The following is a 19738-nucleotide window of genomic DNA, read 5'->3' as shown; positions in this document are numbered from 1 at the left end:
CATCTTCAACACATCCTTTTCTCCTCCTCATCATCATCATCATATTTTGTGAACTGGGACATATTTGGAATGGGATTTGTTTTGCCTTTTTGAACAAGGAGGTTAAATCAATGTGAGCATGACTTTACATTTGTGGTGTATGTGTTCCTGAATGCTACATGTTCCTGCTTGCCAGTGTGTGTCTGTGTGATCGTGTGTCTGTGTGATCGTGTGTCTGTGTGATCGTGTGTCTGTGTGATCGTGTGTCTATGTGATCGTGTGGCTGTGATTGTGTGATCTTCTGTATTTGTGTGTGTGTGTGCGTGTGTGCATTCCTGCATGCCAGCTTGTGTGTGTATATGTGTGGTGAAATCGGTATGCTGGTCAGGATGGCTGTGTTGTTTTGTATGCTGGTCGGGATGGCTGTGTTGTTTTGTATGCTGGTCGGGATGGCTGTGTTGTTTTGTATGCTGGTCGGGATGGCTGTGTTGTTTTGTATGCTGGTCAGGATGGCTGTGTTGTTTTGTATGCTGGTCGGGATGGCTGTGTTGTTTTGTATGCTGGTCGGGATGGCTGTGTTGTTTTGTATGCTGGTCGGGATGGCTGTGTTGTTTTGTATGCTGGTCGGGATGGCTGTGTTGTTTGTATACTGGTCGGGATGGCTGTGTTGTTTGTATGCTGGTCGGGATGGCTGTGTTGTTTTGTATGCTGGTCGGGATGGCTGTGTTGTTTTGTATGCTGGTCAGGATGGCTGTGTTGTTTTGGTTGCTGGTCGGGATGGCTGTGTTGTTTTGGTTGCTGGTCGGGATGGCTGTGTTATTTTGGTTGCTGGTCGGGATGGCTGTGTTGTTTTGAATGCTGGTCGGGATGGCTGTGTTATTTTGGTTGCTGGTCGGGATGGCTGTGTTGTTTTGGTTGCTGGTCGGGATGGCTGTGTTGTTTTGGTTGCTGGTCGGGATGGCTGTGTTGTTTTGGTTGCTGGTGGGGATGGCTGTGTTGTTTTGGTTGCTGGTCGGGATGGCTGTGTTATTTTGTATGCTGGTCAGGATGGCTGTGTTGTTTTGGTTGCTGGTCGGGATGGCTGTGTTGTTTTGGTTGCTGGTCGGGATGGCTGTGTTGTTTTGGTTGCTGGTCGGGATGGCTGTGTTGTTTTGGAGATATTTGGCTTCTGTCCAATAACATGGTTTAGAGCAGCATCCCAGCTTCCTCTGTGTGTGTACGTCTGTGTGCATGTTCTGTCGGGCTGATAGAGGGGCTGATAGACGGTTGATAGAGGGGCTGATAGACAGTTGATAAAGGGATGATAGAGGGGCTGATAGAGGGCTGATAGATGGTTGATAGAGGGGCTGATAGGGGGGGCTGACAGACGGTTGATAAAGGGCTGATATAGGGGCTGATAGAGGGTTGATAGAGGGGCTGATAGAGGGTTGATAGAGGGGCTGATAGACGGTTGATAGAGGGCTGATAGAGGGGCTGATAGAGAGCTGATAGACAGTTGATAGAGGGCTGATAGAGGGGCTGATAGAGGGTTGATAGAGGGCTGATAGACGGTTGATAGAGGGGCTGATAGACGGTTGATAGAGGGCTGATAGACGGTTGATAGAGGGGCTGATAGACGGTTGGAGCAGCCTTAAGTTCAGTAATTAGAAGAGGCAGCAGGATCAGGTGCAAAACAGTGTCCAGTTTATTAACAGTGAAAGGTGAATGACAAAATCCATTCAATATTTACATAATCTATAAAGGTATTTACAAAATAAGTATACTTTAAAAATACAGGCTTGAATCTATATCAAACCTAAGTCTCAATCAGGCCTACCTTGCCAAACCAACTGTAGCAGATTGGGGTATACCAGGCTATGGACAGCCTCCCCACACAGCACACATACCAGACCTAGAACATACTGTAACTCCAGCTCACAGGTTGAACATGTACCATTTATACCTATGGCCCCTACCTATGGACCATACCATTAACCTTGGAGCGCTTTACCCAAACATGGCACATTAAATCATGTAACAGACATTGATGTCACCTTAAACCCTGACAAACTTTTTCAGATGCACAATTGAGAGCATCCTGTCGGGCTGGTACGGCAACTGCACTGCATTCAACCTCAAGGCTTCTAGAGGGTGGTGTGGTCTCCACAACGCATCACCGGGGGCAAACTACCTGCCCTCCATGACACCTACAGCACCTGATGTCACAGGAAGGCCAAAAAAATCATCAAGGACAACAACCACTGCCTGTTCACCCCACTACCATCCAGAAGGAGAGGTAAGTACAGGTGTATCAAAGCTGGGACCGAGAGACTGAAAAACAGCTTCTACAGTTGAAGTCGGAAGTTTACATACACTTAGGTTGGAGTCATTAAAACTCATTTTTCAACGACTTCACAGATTTCTTGTTAACAAACTATAGTTTTGGCAAGTCGGTTAGGACATCTAATTTGTGCATGACACAAGTAATTTTTCCATCATTGTTTACAGACAGATTATTTCACTTATAAATCACTGTATCACAATTCCAGTGGGTCAGAAGTTTACATACACTAAGTTGACTGTGGCTTGGAAAATTCCAGAAGATTATGTTATGGCTTTAGAAGCTTCTGATAGGCTAATTGACATCATTTGAGTCAATTGGAGGTGTACCTGTGGATGTTTTTCAAGGCCTACCTTCAAACTCAGTGCTTCTTTGCTTGACATCATGGGGGAATGAAATCAGCGAAGACCTAAAAAAAAGACCTTCACAAGTCTGGTTCATCCTTGGGAGCAATTTCCAAATGCCTGAAGGTACCACGTTCATCTGTACAAACAGTAGTGCGCAAGTATAAACATCATGGGACCACGCAGCCGTCATACCGCTCAGGAAGGAGACGCATTCTCCTAGAGATGAACTACTGTGGTGCGAAAAGTGCAAATCAATCCCAGAACAACAGCAAAGGACCTTGTGAAGATGCTGGAGGAAACAGGTACAAAAGTATCTATATCCAAAATTATGTGGATATATTGAAGCAACATCTCAAGACATCGGTCAGGAAGTTAAAACTTGGTCGCAAATGAGTCTTCCAAATGGACAATGACCCCAAGCATACTTCCAAAGTTGTGGCAAAATGGCATAAGGCCAACACAGTCAAGGTATTGGAGTGGCCATCACAAAGCCCTGACCTCAATCCTAAAGAAAATTTGTGGGCAGAATAGAAAAAGTGTGTGCGAGCAAGGAGGCCTACAAACCGTACTCAGTTCCACCACCTCTGTCAGGAGGAATGGGCCAAAATTCACCCAACTTATTGTGGAAAGCTCGTGGAAGGCTACCCGAAACGTTTGACCCAAGTTAAACAATTTAAAGGCAATGCTACCAAATACTAATTGCGTGTATGTAAACTTCTGACCCACTGGGAATGTGATGAAAGAAATAAAAGCTGAAATAAATAATTCTCTCCACTATTATTCTGACATTTCACATTCTTAAAATAAAGTGGTGATCCTAATTGACCTAAGACAGGGTCTTTTTACTAGGATTAAATGTCAGGAATTGTGAAAAACTGAATTTAAATGTATTTGGCTAAGGTGTATGTAAACTTCCGACTTCAACTGTATCTCAAGGCCATCAGATGCTAAACAGCAATCACTAACTCAGAGAGGCTGCTGCCTACATAGAGACTCATATCAAAGGCCACTTTAATAAATGGATCACTAGTCACTTTAAACAGTGACACTTTAATAATGTGAACATATCTTACATTACTCATCTCACATGTATATATTGTACCTTATACCATCTGTTGCACCTTGCCTATGCCGCTCATCCATCTACTTACATGTACAAATTCTCATTCCTCCCTTTAGATTTGTGTATTAGGTAGTTGTTGGGGAATTGTTAGATTACTTGTTAGATATTACTCTACTGTTGGAACCAGAAGCACAAGCATTTCGCTACACTCGCATTGACATATGCTAACCATGTGTATGTGGCCAATAAAATGTGATTTGATTTACCTAGATTTACATATTCCGTCTAAATAAACATCTTAAACATTCCTGGCTCATCCTCAAAGCGGGATTTACTTTCCATTAATGAATACAGATTTCATAACAATAATTCTGCAGACCAACAGGCGACAAAACGTATTACTTATGGTCCCATTACGCACGGACATGACAGACAAGACATTGAGCTCCGAGACACGCGAATTTCAAACACGGGCAAAATTACAATATGGAAATGAAGAAACGTATTTCTCGTCAGTGTAGCAAGTGTTCATGTGCACCTGAACATCGCATCCACTGGGAGGATTGCAAAATGGTAAATTACTGCATTTAAATATGAAACTGAAATGCGTCATCATGCAACTTGACTAAAGATTTCCTCGACACGTAATTAGCCTTTCGCACAGTAAATACCCATGATACTGGCAAAAGAGGAAAAGAACAACAGTATATAATATAGATGTAGGATAAATTAATTACTAGATATATGGGGAAACATGAACACTAAACAATTTATAAGAGTAATTAAATAATGCGCGTTCGTGACGAGAACCAACGAGTCAACTTCGTCACAGGGGCTGATAGAGGGGGTGAAAGAAGGGTGATGAATGGAGAGAAACAGCGAGATGGACAGACTGTGGATCAGGGGTGTATTCACTAGGAACAAAACAGAACCAAATTAAACCTAACAGAATTAAATGAATCCAAACAGAACCAAATAAAACAGAACCACATGAAAGCGAACAGAACCAAATGGACCTAAACAGAACCAAATGGAAGCAAACAGAAGCAAATAGAATGAAACAGGGATGGACATAACTGAATTTGGCCAATATAAACTCTTGTTTTTGTTGCAAAATGTTTTCTGTTTGCAACTGTTAGCTATGGTGTGCACTAATGATTACACCCCAGGTTTACTGTGCCCCTTAATTTTGTGTTTGTTTGTGTGAGTGTTCACATTCTTTGCATGTTATATCCTCTGTGTCCATATTGGTGTGATTTGTGTTTAACATTATTCTCTCTCTCCTCCTCCATGGTTTTCCTGTTTGTGTATACTATGGGTGAAGACAACATCTCTCTGTGTACCATTACTTCTGTCTCACCGTCTCTCCCCTCCATTTCCACTCCCCCTATCTCCCCTTCCTTTATTTCTCCCTCCCTCTCTCTAGGTCAGAGGAAATGGTATGAAGCGAGGGCAGAGAGCAGGTCACATGACTGCTGTATGTCAGCATCCACGAGGGTCCTGAGGGAGTCTTGGCAGACACAGCTGTGGTTTGGCCGTCCTCACAGGTGCCTGTCTGACTCTGACACATCTGACTGGGGTAATGTCACGTTCCTGACCTGTTTTCTGTTGTTTTGTATGCGTGTGATGGTCAGGGCGTGAGTTTTGGGTGGGCAGTCTATGTTTTCTGTTTCTATGTTGGTTTTGGGTTGCCTGGTATGGCTCTTAATTAGAGGCAGGTGTTTTGCGTTTTCCTCTAATTGAGAGTCATATTAAGGTAGGTTGTTCTCACTGTTTGTTTGTGGGTGATTGTCGCTGTGTCTGTGTTCGTTGCACCACATGGTACTGTCTCGTCTCGTTCTTTCGGTCGTTCCTGTTCATGTGTTCTTCGTTTCATGTAAGTTCGTAGTTTAGGTCTGTCTAGTTCGTTTTGTTATTTTGTATATTTAGTCAAGTGTATTTCGTGTCTGTCTTCGTCTTACAATAAAGTATTATGTATTCATCACCCGCTGCGCCTTGGTCTACTAACTGTCCGAAAGACGACCGTTACAGGTAAGTATTAGTCATCATCAAGATGGGATGGAGGGAATGGGGATGTCTGACTACGCTGACATGTCACATGTTTATTTATCACTGTTTTAATCCAATCACTGTGTAGTTTATGCCCAAACCATTGTCAGTTGTGTGTGTGTTAGAGAGTGAGTGTTTGTATTAATTATTATTTATACAGTCTCCTATATCCTCCGTCCTCCCTCTTCTCCTCTCATCCTCTTCTCTCTGCCTCCGTCCTCCCTCTTCTCCTCTCCTCCTCTTCTCTCTGCCTCATTCTCTTCTCCCCCCTCTCTCAGCCTTGAACAGTAAGAGATTATGTGCTGTGCTCTCAATCAGCATTTGATCTCTTACAGTACACGGATGAGAGGACACACACGTCTTTTCCTCTCTCCATTTCTCTATCTATCCATCAATTTTTCCATCTATGTAACTATATGGTATCTCTGACCCTTAATGTACATAAAGGTGTACCACACGGGTCGACTTTGGGACCTATTCTCTTCACTATTTATATAAACACCATTGGTCAATCTGTTAAAAATTGTAAACTTCCTCTATATGTGGATGATAGTATTATGTATGTTATTGCCCTGACTGTTGATCTGGTTGTGTCAAAACTAGTCAGACTTTATACCTATGCTGGAATCGCTTGTTGATTCAAAACGTGTGCTTAATGCAGGCAAAACGAAATAAATGTTGTTTTCAAACTCTCGTAAGAATGTTTCAGATGAACTACATGTTGATTCATTAGACGGTTCTCCAATCGAACGTGTCCTGCATATAAATACTTAGGCATTTGGATTTATATGGATTTGACGTTTAAAAAAACATATTGTGGAGCTGGTTTAAGAAGCTAAGGTTTAAAGTTGGCTTTTTCTACAGAAACAGATTGTGCCTTTTCTCTAAGCAGTAGGAAGCAGATTATTCAGTCAACCTTTTGATCTGTTCTTGATTATGGTGATATTATGAAAGTGCAGCTGCTACTCTTAAACCTTTGGATGCCATCTCTCATAGTGCCCTTCATTTTGTTAAAGGTGACAGTTTTGATACTCATCACTGCATCTTGTATCAAAAGGTTGGCTGGTTCGCCTCCCGAATGGCGCAGCAGTCTAAGGCACTGCAGTGCTTGAGGCGTCACTACAGATCTGGGTTCAATCCCAGGCTGTGTCGCAGCCGGCCACGACCGGGAGACCCATGAGGCAACGCACAATTGGGCCAGCATCGTCCGGGTTAGGGGAGGGATTGGCCGGCTGGGATGTCCTTGTCCCATCGCTCTCTAGTGACTCCTGTGAGGGCCGGCCACATGCACTCTGACACGGTCGCCAGTTGTATGATATTTTCTCTGACACATTGTTGCGGCTGGCTTCCAGGTTAAGCAGGCAGTGTGTCAAGAAGCAGTGCGGCTTGGCAGAGTCATGTTTCGGAGGACGCATGACCTTCGCCTCTCCCGAGTCCGTACGGGAGTTGCAGCGATGTGGCAAGACTGTAACTACCAATTGGATATCACGAAATTGGGGAGAAAAAGGGGTAAAAAGTTGTCTGGACTTCGCTGAAGACCCGTAGATCTCTACATTACTCCCTTTTTGTGTAGACACCTGAGTATAGATACCTGAGTTGCCTAACCCGTTCACAGGATTGGTTAACACTTGAGGTTCCTAGGGTCTCCACCGAGCTAGATAAATTTGCTTTTAGTTTTAATGTACCGTATTGCTGGAACAAAATTTAAAATACATTTAATCTCTGTTCTGATGCCGTTCGGCAATTTAAAGTATGGATTGGAGACTTATTTGTGGAGGAATATAACTGTTTTTCTGTATGATTTGTAGTGTTTTATTTGTGCTTCCCATGACTGTGTTTATGTATTTTATTGTGTATATGTTTGGGTATAATGTGTATATTTATGTTGTATTATACAAGTCACATTTGTAAAAGAGACCTAGGTCTCAATATGTTTTCCCTGTTCAAATAAAGGTTCAATAAAAAAATGTGACCCATATATTTGCAACACATGCCACCCCCAAAAACCAACAGACAAATTACATTTATCCAAATATCACTTTATAGTTTTTTTTTAATCAATCACATTGTTTACAGTGGTTTAAATGTTTACAGATGAAAGTGTGTGTTGAGGTACTGTCTCTATATCACAGGAGATCCTTTCTACCTAAGACATAACTTAATCTATCCAGACGTGGCATCAATGACACACACTGACCTGTTGAGCTCAGCAAACAGCAAGACATTTCATGACCAAATCATTGCCTAAATGGATTGTGTTGCTCACTGACTTGGTTGAAAGACAATTTTAGATGATTTTGGAATATTTAAAAGATGCTAAATGGGAAAATTTGACTGAAATGGAAATTTATCCAAAAAAAATGCTAATATTAGCTCATATTCATTGGCTAGTTTATCAAAATCAGACTGTTTTCTTTACAGAGAGAGAAAGAGAGCTATGTCTAAAATGAAAGTTAATCATTTTTAGTTTTAAAGTGTTGGTTATGTATCGTTTTTGCCAATGACATATATAGACAACTCTGTAAAGAACTGTATATGAGAACTTCCAGCAGTGAACGGCGTCTGTGTCACTTCGACCTACTAAGTGATAGTAGGAGACTGCAGCAGGCAGCGTCTGGCTCAGAAAGCTGTGTGTGTGCGCATGTCAGATAGCTGGCCTGAGCTCTGGGTTGCCTGCCTGTTGGGAAAACCATCTCTCACATGCCCGCTCTGCTGTCGTCACACACCCACCCACCCACACACACACACACGCTCTGATCTCTTCTTATTCTTTTTCATCTCTTTCCGTTGCCTTCCACTGTCGCCGTGACGCATGCCCCCTAACGACCATGGCTGTAGACTGTTACCATGGTGCTGTCTCTAGAGTAACAATCTAAAGCCACGGTCGCCATGGAGACAGCAGGGAGATGGAGGAGCGGGAGTTGGCATGGTAACTGGAGACGGTGAAGTCCGATTGGCTGGTGGGTGGAAATGATGTGCGCACATCAGCATAGGGCTCCCCCAATGCAGGCCCACGCAGGCAGGCTCCCTCACACACAGGCGCACTTACAAGACGGAGAGATAGCGAGGTGGTGAGGGAGAAAGACAAAGAGAGAGAAGGAGAGAGCATTGTGGAGTTTCCATGTCCTCTGGAAAGTTTCTATCATAGCATACCATACTCGGACATTACTGAGACATTACCGGCACAGACATTGTTAGGGTCTTCCCATAGCCTTAGTTGCCACTGCCATACCATTGTCATGGGGTTAGTTAACCCTTTACCCCAGACTACAGTTTCCATGGCAGCACTTCCAGGGTGGTGTCTCCGGGACAGGTAGTGTGTTACCACGGTGAGTTGCCAGGCGTCAGTAGCCATGACTGTAGACTGTTACTGTAACTGTGAGACTGTTTCAAGCAGTAAGCAGTCTAAAGCCAAGGTGCTGATGCTCTGGCTGTCATTGGTCAGTGGTCGTAACCATGGTAACCAGAAAGAGGAGGAGGAAGAGAACAGACTGGATATATAACACTGCACCTGCAATGAAAAGAAGAGAAGACTTCATAGTGTTAAGTTAATAAGACATGGACCTAAATGAATTAGAGTTAATACATTACAGAGACCCTATTCCATATATAGTGCACTACTTTTGACCAGTGCCCTATGCAATTTGGGATGCAGCCTTAATGTGAGGCTTTCTTCCTGTGTAGTTCCCTGGTACCATTATGTTAACCAGGACAGCATGACGCTCAGCCTCCCAGTATGTAGATGTTTATCTGGCAATGGGAGCGGTTAGAGACATTCAAAAAGGAATGTGTCTTATTTTTGAGAGAAATCTTTATTAAATATCAAACAAAACTACAACTATCCCCCTGTCTCTGGCTCTCTCTCGCTGATGACCTGGTTCTCGTGTGTGTGTGGTACAGTATTGATTAAACCCAGGCTTATCGCATATCTGTGATATTCCCCATAGGAACCATGTTCTGAGAGAGAGAGAGAGAGAGAGAGAGAGAGAGAGAGAGAGAGAGAGAGAGAGAGAGAGAGAGAGAGAGAGAGAGAAGGGGGTGGGGGTTCTTAATGTGTCTCCCTGCATTGACGTACTGGATAGAATGAGGCACTCGACTGTTACACATCACTGGATCTACAGAGGTTACACTGCTGATTGCGTGGGTGAGCAACAGACCGGAAGTAAAGAAAAAGAGAGCGATTCCAAACATCATACAATTCAAATCACTGATGAATCTTGACATTTGGGAAAGAAGTATACCTATTTGGTACTCTCTCTCTCTTTCTCTCACACTCTCCCTCTCGCTCTCTCTCTTTCGCTCTCTCACCTGCATGCCTGTCAAATTATAATTTATATCTCTCTCTCACCTGCATGCATGCCAGACTATAATCCCTATAATGCCTGAGCTGGTGTTAGATCTTGTCACTCAGCCCCTCTAACCCCGGCGAGATGTACCGGATTAAACGAGTCCCGGCGGCTCTGGCTGACTCAATGACTCACTGACCGAGTCTGGGGGCCAGTTTGTTAAAGCTACAGACACCGCATGCAGTGTTCGTTGTCTTTCGAGCAGAGTTTTCTCGGGGGGTTTCACAACTTGATGAGAACTTCCTCATATAACATCTATAAAGTTACAAATGTATTTTAGAATCACTAAAGTTACGTTTCTTGATATACTTTTATTGAAGCCCGTCGTTAACGAGAGCTCTTTCTCTGCCGCTTATTTCAGCACCACGGGGAAAGGGACAGCAGCAGAACGGATCGTTTGCCGTTTTGCTAGCTACCAATCTGTTTTTTTACTATAGACAGCTTGTCAACTTGGCAAATAATCAACGATGTAGCATTGTTGAATGGCAAACAGCCCATCGGCTATGGTACGACACTGCAAAAACACCAACTAATGAAATGTTGGGGAAGCTATTAGCTTCCCCAACTGTGTCAACATTTCTGTGTGGATTTAATTAGAAATCATATTAAATTATGCTTTTGAAATTCCTCTGAAAATATGCTGAGTGAACTGGCAGAGTCAACATATTTTTTGGCCGGAACAGCCGCTATTGTGTTCTATGTCACACGACGCATGCACATTCAATATCTGAGGAGTGAGCCAATTTCAGATTAAATTGCAAAACGTTGGAGTTGTCCATAAAGTTTGTATAATCTTGTATAATCCCTTCTGCCTATTCCAGTACCACGCAGAACGGGAAAGAGGCAGAGAGGGACGTTAACTGTGTGCTGTCCATGGGACTGAACTGGCTACAAGTCTGTTTCAACTGTAGCCAGCTTGTCAACTTGGCAAATAATCAACCATGTAGCGTTGTTGAATGCCGCAATCTGAGTCTGGTAATCAGGCTATGGTCCTAGGCTACCGTTCTGTATTAACTGGGGTTCACTAGCTGTCCTCTGATATTATGACATCTCAAAATCTAAATTCTTCTACAGGATATTCTCTCTATACAAGCTAGGCTAGACTTGCTCTGCTAGTTTGTCTATTAGTGTCTAGCCAACTGATGCTGTAGCCTACATTCAGCAAAGAGTAGTATGTACAGCTTCTGTGTGCCTGTTAACATTTATAATCTACTCCTCCACCTTACTGCAATAACAGCTAAGACTAAACAATGATTAACCAACTACATCGCGCTAACTACCTACCGAGCACATTGTTGTTAAGCAGGGTTTGTGTTTTAGCTACCTACAGTGCATTCGGAAAGTATTCAGACCCCTTGACGTTTTCCACATTTTGTTACGTTACAGCCTTACTCTAAAATTGATTAAATCGTCCCCCCCCCCCCTCATCAATCTACGTAACTTTTTTGTGTGCAAATGTATAAAAAAAAAGGGAAATATCACATTTACATACAGTTGAAGTCGGAAGTTTACATACACTTAGGTTGGAGTCATTAAACCTAGTTTTTCAACCACTACACAAAATTATTGTTAACAAACTATAGTTTTGGCAAGTCGGATAGGACATCTACTTTGTACATGACACAAGTAATTTTTCCAACAATTGTTTACAGACAGATTATTTCACTTATCTACTGTATCACAATTCCAGTGGGTCAGAAGTTTACATACACTAAGTTGACTGTGCCTTTAAACAGCTTGGAAAATTCCAGAAAATTATGTCATGGCTTTAGAAGCTTCTGATAGGCTAATTGACATCATTTGAGTCAATTGGAGGTGTACCTGTGGATGTATTTCAAGGCCGACCTTCATACTCTGTGCCTCTTTGCTTGACATCATGGGAAAATCAAATGAAATCAGCGAAGACCTCAACAACAAAACAATTGTAGACCTCCACAAGTCTGGTTCATCCTTGAGAGCAATGTCCAAACGCCTGAAGGTACCACGTTCATCTGTACAAACAATAGTATGCAATAGTAATAAACACCATGGGACCACGCAGCCGTCATACCGCTCAGGAAGGAGACACGTTCTGTCTCCTAGAGATGAACTACGTTGGTGCGAAAAGTGCAAATCAATCTCAGAACACCAGCAAAGGACCTTGTGAAGATGCTGGAGGAAACAGGTACAAAAGTATCTATATCCACAGTAAAACGAGTCCTATATCGACATAACCTGTAAGGCCACTCAGCAAGGAAGAAGCCATAGCTCCAAAACCGCCATAAAAAAAGCCAGACTACAGTTTGCAATGGGGACAAAGATGGTACTTTTTGGAGAAATGTCCTCTGGTCTGATGAACCAAAAATAGAACCGTTTGGCCATAATGACCATTGTCATGTTTGGAGGAAAAAGGGGAGGTTTGCAAGCCGAAGAACACCATACCAACCGTGAAGCACGGGGGTGGCAGCATCATGTTGTGGGGGTGCTTTGCTGCAGGAGGGACTGGTGCACTTCACAAAAAAGATGGCATCATGAGGGAGGAAAATTATGTGGATATATTGAAGCAACATCTCAAGACATCAGTCAGGAAGTTAAAGCTTGGTCGGAAATGGGTCTTCCAAATGGACAATGACCCCAAGCATACTTCCAAAGTTGTGGCAAAATGGCTTAAGGACAACAAAGTCAAGGTTTTGGAGTGGCCATCACAACGCCCTGACCTCAATCCTGTAGAAAATTTGTGGGCAGACCTGAAAAAGCGTGTGTGAGCAAAGAGGCCTACAAACCTGACTCAGTTACACCAGCTCTGTCAGGAGGAATGGGCTAAATTTTTCCCAACTTATTGTGGGAAGCTTGTGGAAGCCTACCCGAAACGTTTGAACCAAGTTAAACAATTTAAAGGCAATGCTACCAAATACTAATTGAGTGTATGTAAACTTCTGACCTACTGGGTGTGTGATGAAAGAAATAAAAGCTGAAATCAATCATTCTCTCTACTATTATTCTGACATTTCACATTCTTAAAATAAAGTGGTGATCCAAACTGACCTAGGACAGGGACTTTTTACTAGGATTAAATGTCAGGAATTGTGAAAAACTGAGTTTAAATGTATTTGGCTAAGGTGTATGTAAACTTCCCGACTTCAACTGTAAGTATTCAGACCCTTTGCTCAGTACTTTGTTGAAGAAACTTTGGCTGTGATTACAGCCTCGAGTCTTCTTGGGTATGACGCTACAAGCTTGGCACACCTGTATTTGCGGAGTTTCTCCAATTCTTCTCTGAAGATCCTCTCAAGCTCTGTCAAGTTGGATGGGGAGTATTGCTGCACAGCTATTTTCAGGTTTCTGCAGAGATGTTTGATCGGGTTCAAGTCCAGGCTCTGGCTGGGCCACTCAAGGACATTCAGATACTTGTCCTGAAGCCACTCCTGCGTTGTCTTGGCTGTGTGCTTAAGGTCGTTGTTCTGTTGGAAGGTAAACATTCTCCCCAGTCTTTAGTCCTTAGATCTCTGGAGCAGGTTTTCATCAAGGATCTCTATGTACTTTGCTCCTGACTAGTCTCCCAGTCCCTGCCGCTGAAAAACATTCCCACAGCATGATGCTGCCACCAACATACTTCACCGTGAGGGTGGTGCCAGGTTTCCTCCAGATGTGACGCCTGGCATTCAGGCTAAAGAGTGCAATGTTGGTTTCATCTGACCAGAGAATCTTGTTTCTCATGGTCTGAGAGTCCTTTAGGTGCCTTTTAGGCAAACTCAAAGCAGGCTGTTGTGGTGGGGGTCATTTTGCAGGGCGCTGGCAGTGCACCTCCTTGCACAAAGGCGGAGGTAGCGGTCCTGCTGCTGGGTTGTTGCCCTCCTACGGCCTCCTCCACGTCTCCTGGTGTACTGGCCTGTCTCCTGGTAGCGCCTGCATGCTCTGGACACTACGCTGACAGACACAGCAAACCTTTTTGCCACAGTTCGCATTGATGTGCCATCCTGGATGAACTGCACTACCTGAGCCACTTGTGTGGGTTGTAGACTCCGTCTCATGCTACCACTAGAGTGAGAGCACCGCCAGCATTCAAAAGAGACGAAAACATCAGCCAGGAAGCATAGGAACTGAGAAGTGGTCTGTGGTCACCACCTGCAGAATCACTCCTGTTTTGGGGGGTGTCTTGCTAATTGCCTATAATTTCCACCATTTGTCTATTCCATTTGCACAACAGCATGTGAAATTTATTGTCAATCAGTGTTGCTTCCTAAGTGGACAGTTTGATTTCACAGAAGTGTGATTGACTTGGAGTTACATTGTGTTGTTTAAGTGTTCCCTTTATTTTTTTGAGCAGTGTATGTATGGAATGGGTCACGAGGTTAAGATTTGTATGAAAGATACATATAATTCACAGCAGAGAGTATCTGACGTGTCAACAGTTTTCAATGTGTAGAGACCAGTGTCTGGCCCCCCAACTCCATAGTGGAGCCATGTCTCCCTGGTACCGTGTAGAACAGAAACATTAACTCATGCTCTTGAATGCTCTTTACGTTTTAGCACCCAAAAGACATGGTAAATCTCCTGTCAGTGTAATCTCCCAGAGGCCCATCCTCAGTAGAACACACACACAATAGTTTATTTAACCTTTAACTAGGCAAGTCAGTTAAGAACAAATTCTTATTTACAATGACGGCCTAGGAACAGTGGGTTAACTGCCTTGTTCAGGGGCAGAATGACAGATTTTTACCTTGTCAGCTCGGGGATTCGATCTTGCAACCTTTCGGTTACTAGTCCAACGCTCTAACTACTAGGCTACCTGAATAAAGGCCTGATTGGTGGAGTGTTGCAGAGATGGTTGTCCTGGAAGGTTCTCCCATCTCCACAGAGGAACTCTGGAGTTCTGTCAGAGTGATCATCGGGTTCTTGGTCACCTCCCTGACCAAGGTCCTTTTTCTTGATTGCTCAGTTTGGCTGATGACCAGCTCAAGGAAGAGTCTTGGTGGTTCCAAACTTCTTCCATTTAATAATGATGGAGGCCACTGTGTTCTTGGGGATTTTCAATGCTGCAGACATTTTTTGGTACCCTTCCCCAGATCTGTGCCTCGACACAATCCTGTCTCGGAGCTCTACGGACAATTCCTTCAACCTCATGGCTTGGTTTTTGCTCTGACATGCACGTTCAACTGTAGGACCTTATATAGACAGGTGTGTGCCTTTCCAAATCATGTCCAATCAATTGAATTTACCACAGGTGGACTCCAATCAAGTTGTAGAAACATCTCAAGGATGATCAATGGAAACAGGATGCACCTGAGCACAATTTCGAGTCTCATAGCAAAGGGTCTGAATAGTTGTGTATATAAGGTATTTCTGTTTTTTATTTTTAATACATTTGCAAAAAATTCCCCAAATAGTATGTTTTTGCTTTTTGTCATTATGGGGAATTGTGTGTGGATTAATGAATAAAAACATATTTAATACATTTTCGAATAAGCCTGTAACTTGGTGGCTTATGGTGTCTGAATACTTTCCGGATGCATTGTACCTAACAAGCCCGGTGTTGTTTACCAGTGTTCGTGTGTTAGCTACCTACCCACCAATCCCGTTGTTGTTAACCAGTGTTTGTGTTTTAGTTACCTACCTACCAAGGCTGTTGTTTTTAACCGGTGTTTGTGTTTTAGCTACCTACCGACCAAGCCTGTGTTTGTGTTTTAGCCAGAGTCATATAGATGTACCATAGTATAAGGCTCTGCTTTTAGCCGCAAAGACGTCAGCTTGTACGTCCTACTCTACGAGGACATAGTGACGTGGGATCCGTGAGCAAAGTGGTGTCAAAAACACACACGCACACATACACACATACACGGAGGAGTAGGAACTGATGAGGAAGAGGGAGACTTCGACCCAAGGGCCTTTTACTTCAGACAGTTTTTCCCCATAACACCGTTCACTCAGCGACTACCTCGGCTAATCGCAGCGCACAGGGAGTGCCCTCTGAAGTGGTTGGTTTCCATAGCACCGCCAGCTTCCGCTGCGCTCTGCTCTGTTCACGTCACCGTGGGTGTGTGAGAGAGAGAGAGACCAGTGTGCGTTAATACCGAACACGCCGATTTGGCCACATTATGACTGATAAGAAGGAACCCTAAAACCTGACATGAATCTCAGAGATACAATAGTCCTACATCTGTCCAATGTCCATTCTGAATATAAAACCCCTCCAGCTCGTGACTGCATGTGAAATATATAAGTCATTATAATATATAAGATCATTCTCATGATCTTCCTCGACTTCTAAAATATCACGCCGTGAGGGTAGGTTAGCTCTCCCTCTCGGTCCTCCCTCCTCACGCTGCTGCGCCCTCAAATGATGAATCAGATCAACGTCAATTACAATGAATGAACAAAGTCTTTCATTGAAGCTTAATGCCATTCACACGCCCCCTATATCCTCACCCACCTCTCCACCTCCTTCCTCACTCTCCTCCTCCCCCCAGTGCCCCCTACACACGAGCCACTTCTCACCACCCATTCATGTTACCAACCAGCACGCTGATCACTGCGGTTGTAGAGTGTGTGTGTGTGGGTGGGTGTGTTTGTTAGAGCTGTGTGCTTTAAAGGGTTACAGTTGGTGACTGCGAATGATCTGCAATGTGCGCAAGAATGACGCAGGGCTGACTTCGACGCCGAATACACGTCACTGAGCTGAGAATACATTTGAAAAAGTTCAAGGAAACGCCGGACTGAGCGGAAATACACGGAGGCGGGCGGAGGGAGGAGAGAGTCACAGGGGATATGATAATGAAAGAGCAGCGGGAAGAAGCATGGGTTTAGGTGGGGGGGATGAAACACCGTAAAGAAAGGGTGGAGATGCAGTCATCATCACCACCACAGGAAACCTCCCGGTGCCACGCGCTCCCGGGAGTGGAGGAGAGGGGGTGGTAGAGAGAGAGATTAAACACATGTGGCTAAAGAGGCAGAATGGTAGCCAATTCAGCACCATGGACAGTGACGGTGTAGAAAACAAGATGGATGTCTTATCCTGGTTTGAAAAGATTTCCAAATGGATAGACTGCGACTCTATCATGGCATAGTCTATGTATCTGACACTAGAAGGAGGTGAGCCCCTTCAAAACATTATCCATCCCTACCAGGTGTTGCGTAATGTATTTGAGAGTCACAAACGAGTTGTGCAGATATGTAGCCAACGATCCAAGTACAGTTCCAGTCTGATCTTCCTCTATACATTCAAATATTTTGGAGAGAGAATGTCTCGAATTTGGACTGACTTGGCTATTCCAAAAACCAGTCGCAGTCAAGGCGAGTCTGGCCCCATGTTCGGCGTTGTTCGTGTGTACTCGGGCTCGATTGCCGATCCCGAAGCCCGTCTCGTCTATAGGCTGCATGCTGCCCACGTGCTAGAGAAAGTGAGTCACACTGCAGTAACTTTCAACCGCGGAGAAGAGACCCGCGGTGCCACGGAGACCTAACGGTTTTAAGACTGCATACAAACGAGCCTATAGCTCAATTACAATTTTAAAAAGCGAGATTTTAGATAAGAATGTTTTCGAATATAAGCCTATAACTGCACCTCAAATAAGCCATTTTATGCCTAGCAATAAACCAATGTAGAAAACAATGAGAAACAGTTTGAACTTACCTCACACAACCTCCCATCTTAAAGTGTCCGCAACACCACCACAGCTGTCTTGCCAAGCAGAGAGATTAGTTACAGGAAAGATGCTGAAATAGGAACTTCAACAGATGTCAGTACGGACTTCTTTTTCTCCTGTTGCAGGACAGTATATATATGTCACACTCTCTCTTTCCAAGAACATCTCTTCTCCTCTTCTTATTCTCCTTCTTCTGTAGAAGTTGTTCGTGTGAGCCGGTTCTATGACAGGGTTTTTATAGAGAAGCAGTAGTAGGCTAATAGAACCGGAGCCGGGACACCGAGGGGAGGGGACAACCCATTCACTAAAAAACATCACCTACACATCTACGTGCGCGGCCTACGTCATTGACGGAATGTTGTCAACCGAGAGGCTATTTATACAGGCAAGACGCGCGAGGGAGAGAAAGAGCCCACCATACGGTCCGAAAACTGCCCAGGGAGATGAAAATAGACTGTTTATACTTGTATTAAAATCGCTCCTAATATAAAAAAAAAGAGTTCTAAAATATGCTATCTTGTGTGTTAGTGTACCCTAATGAATGAGTCCTTTTTATTGATCTTGTTTCATTCGCTTTGAAAAAAATTGCCTCAGAAATAGGAACATATCAGTAACGTCAGGATGAGTTGTTGGAGCCGACGCAGGCTGTAACGGAGCAGATATTCGTTCGTTCGTTTGTTCGGTCAGTTGGTTGTAGAGCAAAAGGACCAAGGCTGAAGTAAATAGTCAAATGAATAGGCTACCTGTGTGTTGTTTCAGACTAGCCACGTGATGACGTGTGATTAAAGGCTGTAGCCTACAGCTAAAACATGTATCAAAATAACGCAGCACATTATTCAGGTCATTCTGGTATCATGTCGATAATAATAAAACGCTCCATTGGTATACAACGAAGGACATGATTCGTGTCCTGGAGTGGGTAACTTCAATGTCAGAGTAAACGCTACAAATGTAACACAGTATGCTATTTCAATAGTGACATTTTCCAATGTTACATGTTCTGCAAGGTTAGCCTACTTGACAGACATCTCTGCGTATTGTCTCACTACTATCCTACGAGTGTGTGTATCAACCCCGCTGGAGAATGAACAGCGTCTGAGTGAAACGTTCTCACGGCGCTGAACTGCGCTACGATCTACTCCTCTCGTCCGTTCCCGAGCCCTGAGCGACACGACAAAAGCAGGAGTAGCGCGCTAACTGCATGCGGAGTTATCATGAACAGCGCTTGCTTAGAGACAGCCGACGGGGTTAAACCCCTACTCGAGAAATGCTTGCAGTGGAGCGTCGCTCGCTAGGATTGCCCTACTAAACATTATGATGAGCGAGTCTGAGAAGATAATCACACAGACACTCCAATCACATCACAGCCGTTATAAATGAGCACTGAGCAGGTCCACCAAGCAGCGAGTTACTTTGATTGCTCGTTTATTCAGATAACCATTTCATTATCATTCGGTTGTAAGAGTGGCATACTGTACATCACAGCAGAATTATCATCATAGCTTCACACCAGTATATAGGCTAAACAATTGGTCACAGACATGTCCAATACAGCCACTAAAATAAATCGTGATCAGCCGTCATCCATCAAAGTAAAGCACACACTGAGAGAGATATATAGGTTATATATCACTATGTGGGTAGAATAAACCAAACCAACCGAGCCTAAATGAGTCTGGAATGAATCCATGAATTTAACCCAGATCTGCCGTGGTTGTAAGGCGGGATGAGGGGGTTAGAGGGAATAGACACAATCATGCGTAAAAAAAAATCCCCAAGTTACATATTCATGGTGACTTTTGGGGACTCCTGCTCTGAGCACTGCGTAACAGAACGTGTCAGACGTATGTAGGAGTGAGCCCCGCGCCGTTAATTGGGAGTTGTGGGCGCAAGGAGGATAGTGAAAGCGAGCTCGAGCTGGTATTCGTTGCTACGTGGTGGCTTCCCTCTTCCGTCTCGAGGGATCATATTATTGTTTAAGCGTATGTGTAGTGTGTTTCCGTGTGTATGCC

At 43.8% G+C, this 19738-nt stretch overlaps 2 long non-coding RNA genes across 2 annotated transcripts in view; one reads left to right on the top strand and one right to left on the bottom strand.

Moving 5' to 3' along the window:
- Positions 1 to 7864, top strand: part of LOC129863572 (uncharacterized) — an 8089-nt gene extending 225 nt beyond the window's left edge. The window contains exons 1-4 of the long non-coding RNA XR_008760979.1: positions 1 to 101; positions 2038 to 2254; positions 5136 to 5288; positions 6816 to 7864. The exon at positions 1 to 101 is cut by the window's left edge and continues 225 nt beyond it. This is a non-coding gene — a long non-coding RNA (uncharacterized LOC129863572). The remainder of the gene's footprint in view (positions 102 to 2037; positions 2255 to 5135; positions 5289 to 6815) is intronic.
- Positions 7782 to 18762, bottom strand: LOC129863571 (uncharacterized). Its single transcript, XR_008760978.1, has 2 exons — positions 17714 to 18762; positions 7782 to 9269 (listed from the first exon to the last, which is right to left on the bottom strand). It is a non-coding gene; the product is annotated as an uncharacterized LOC129863571 (long non-coding RNA).
- Positions 18763 to 19738: the final 976 nt, after the last annotated feature.

Source organism: Salvelinus fontinalis, chromosome 10 (genome assembly GCF_029448725.1).
Source record: "Salvelinus fontinalis isolate EN_2023a chromosome 10, ASM2944872v1, whole genome shotgun sequence".
Lineage (NCBI taxonomy): Eukaryota > Metazoa > Chordata > Actinopteri > Salmoniformes > Salmonidae > Salvelinus > Salvelinus fontinalis.
This window is presented reverse-complemented; position numbering and strand designations above follow the sequence as displayed.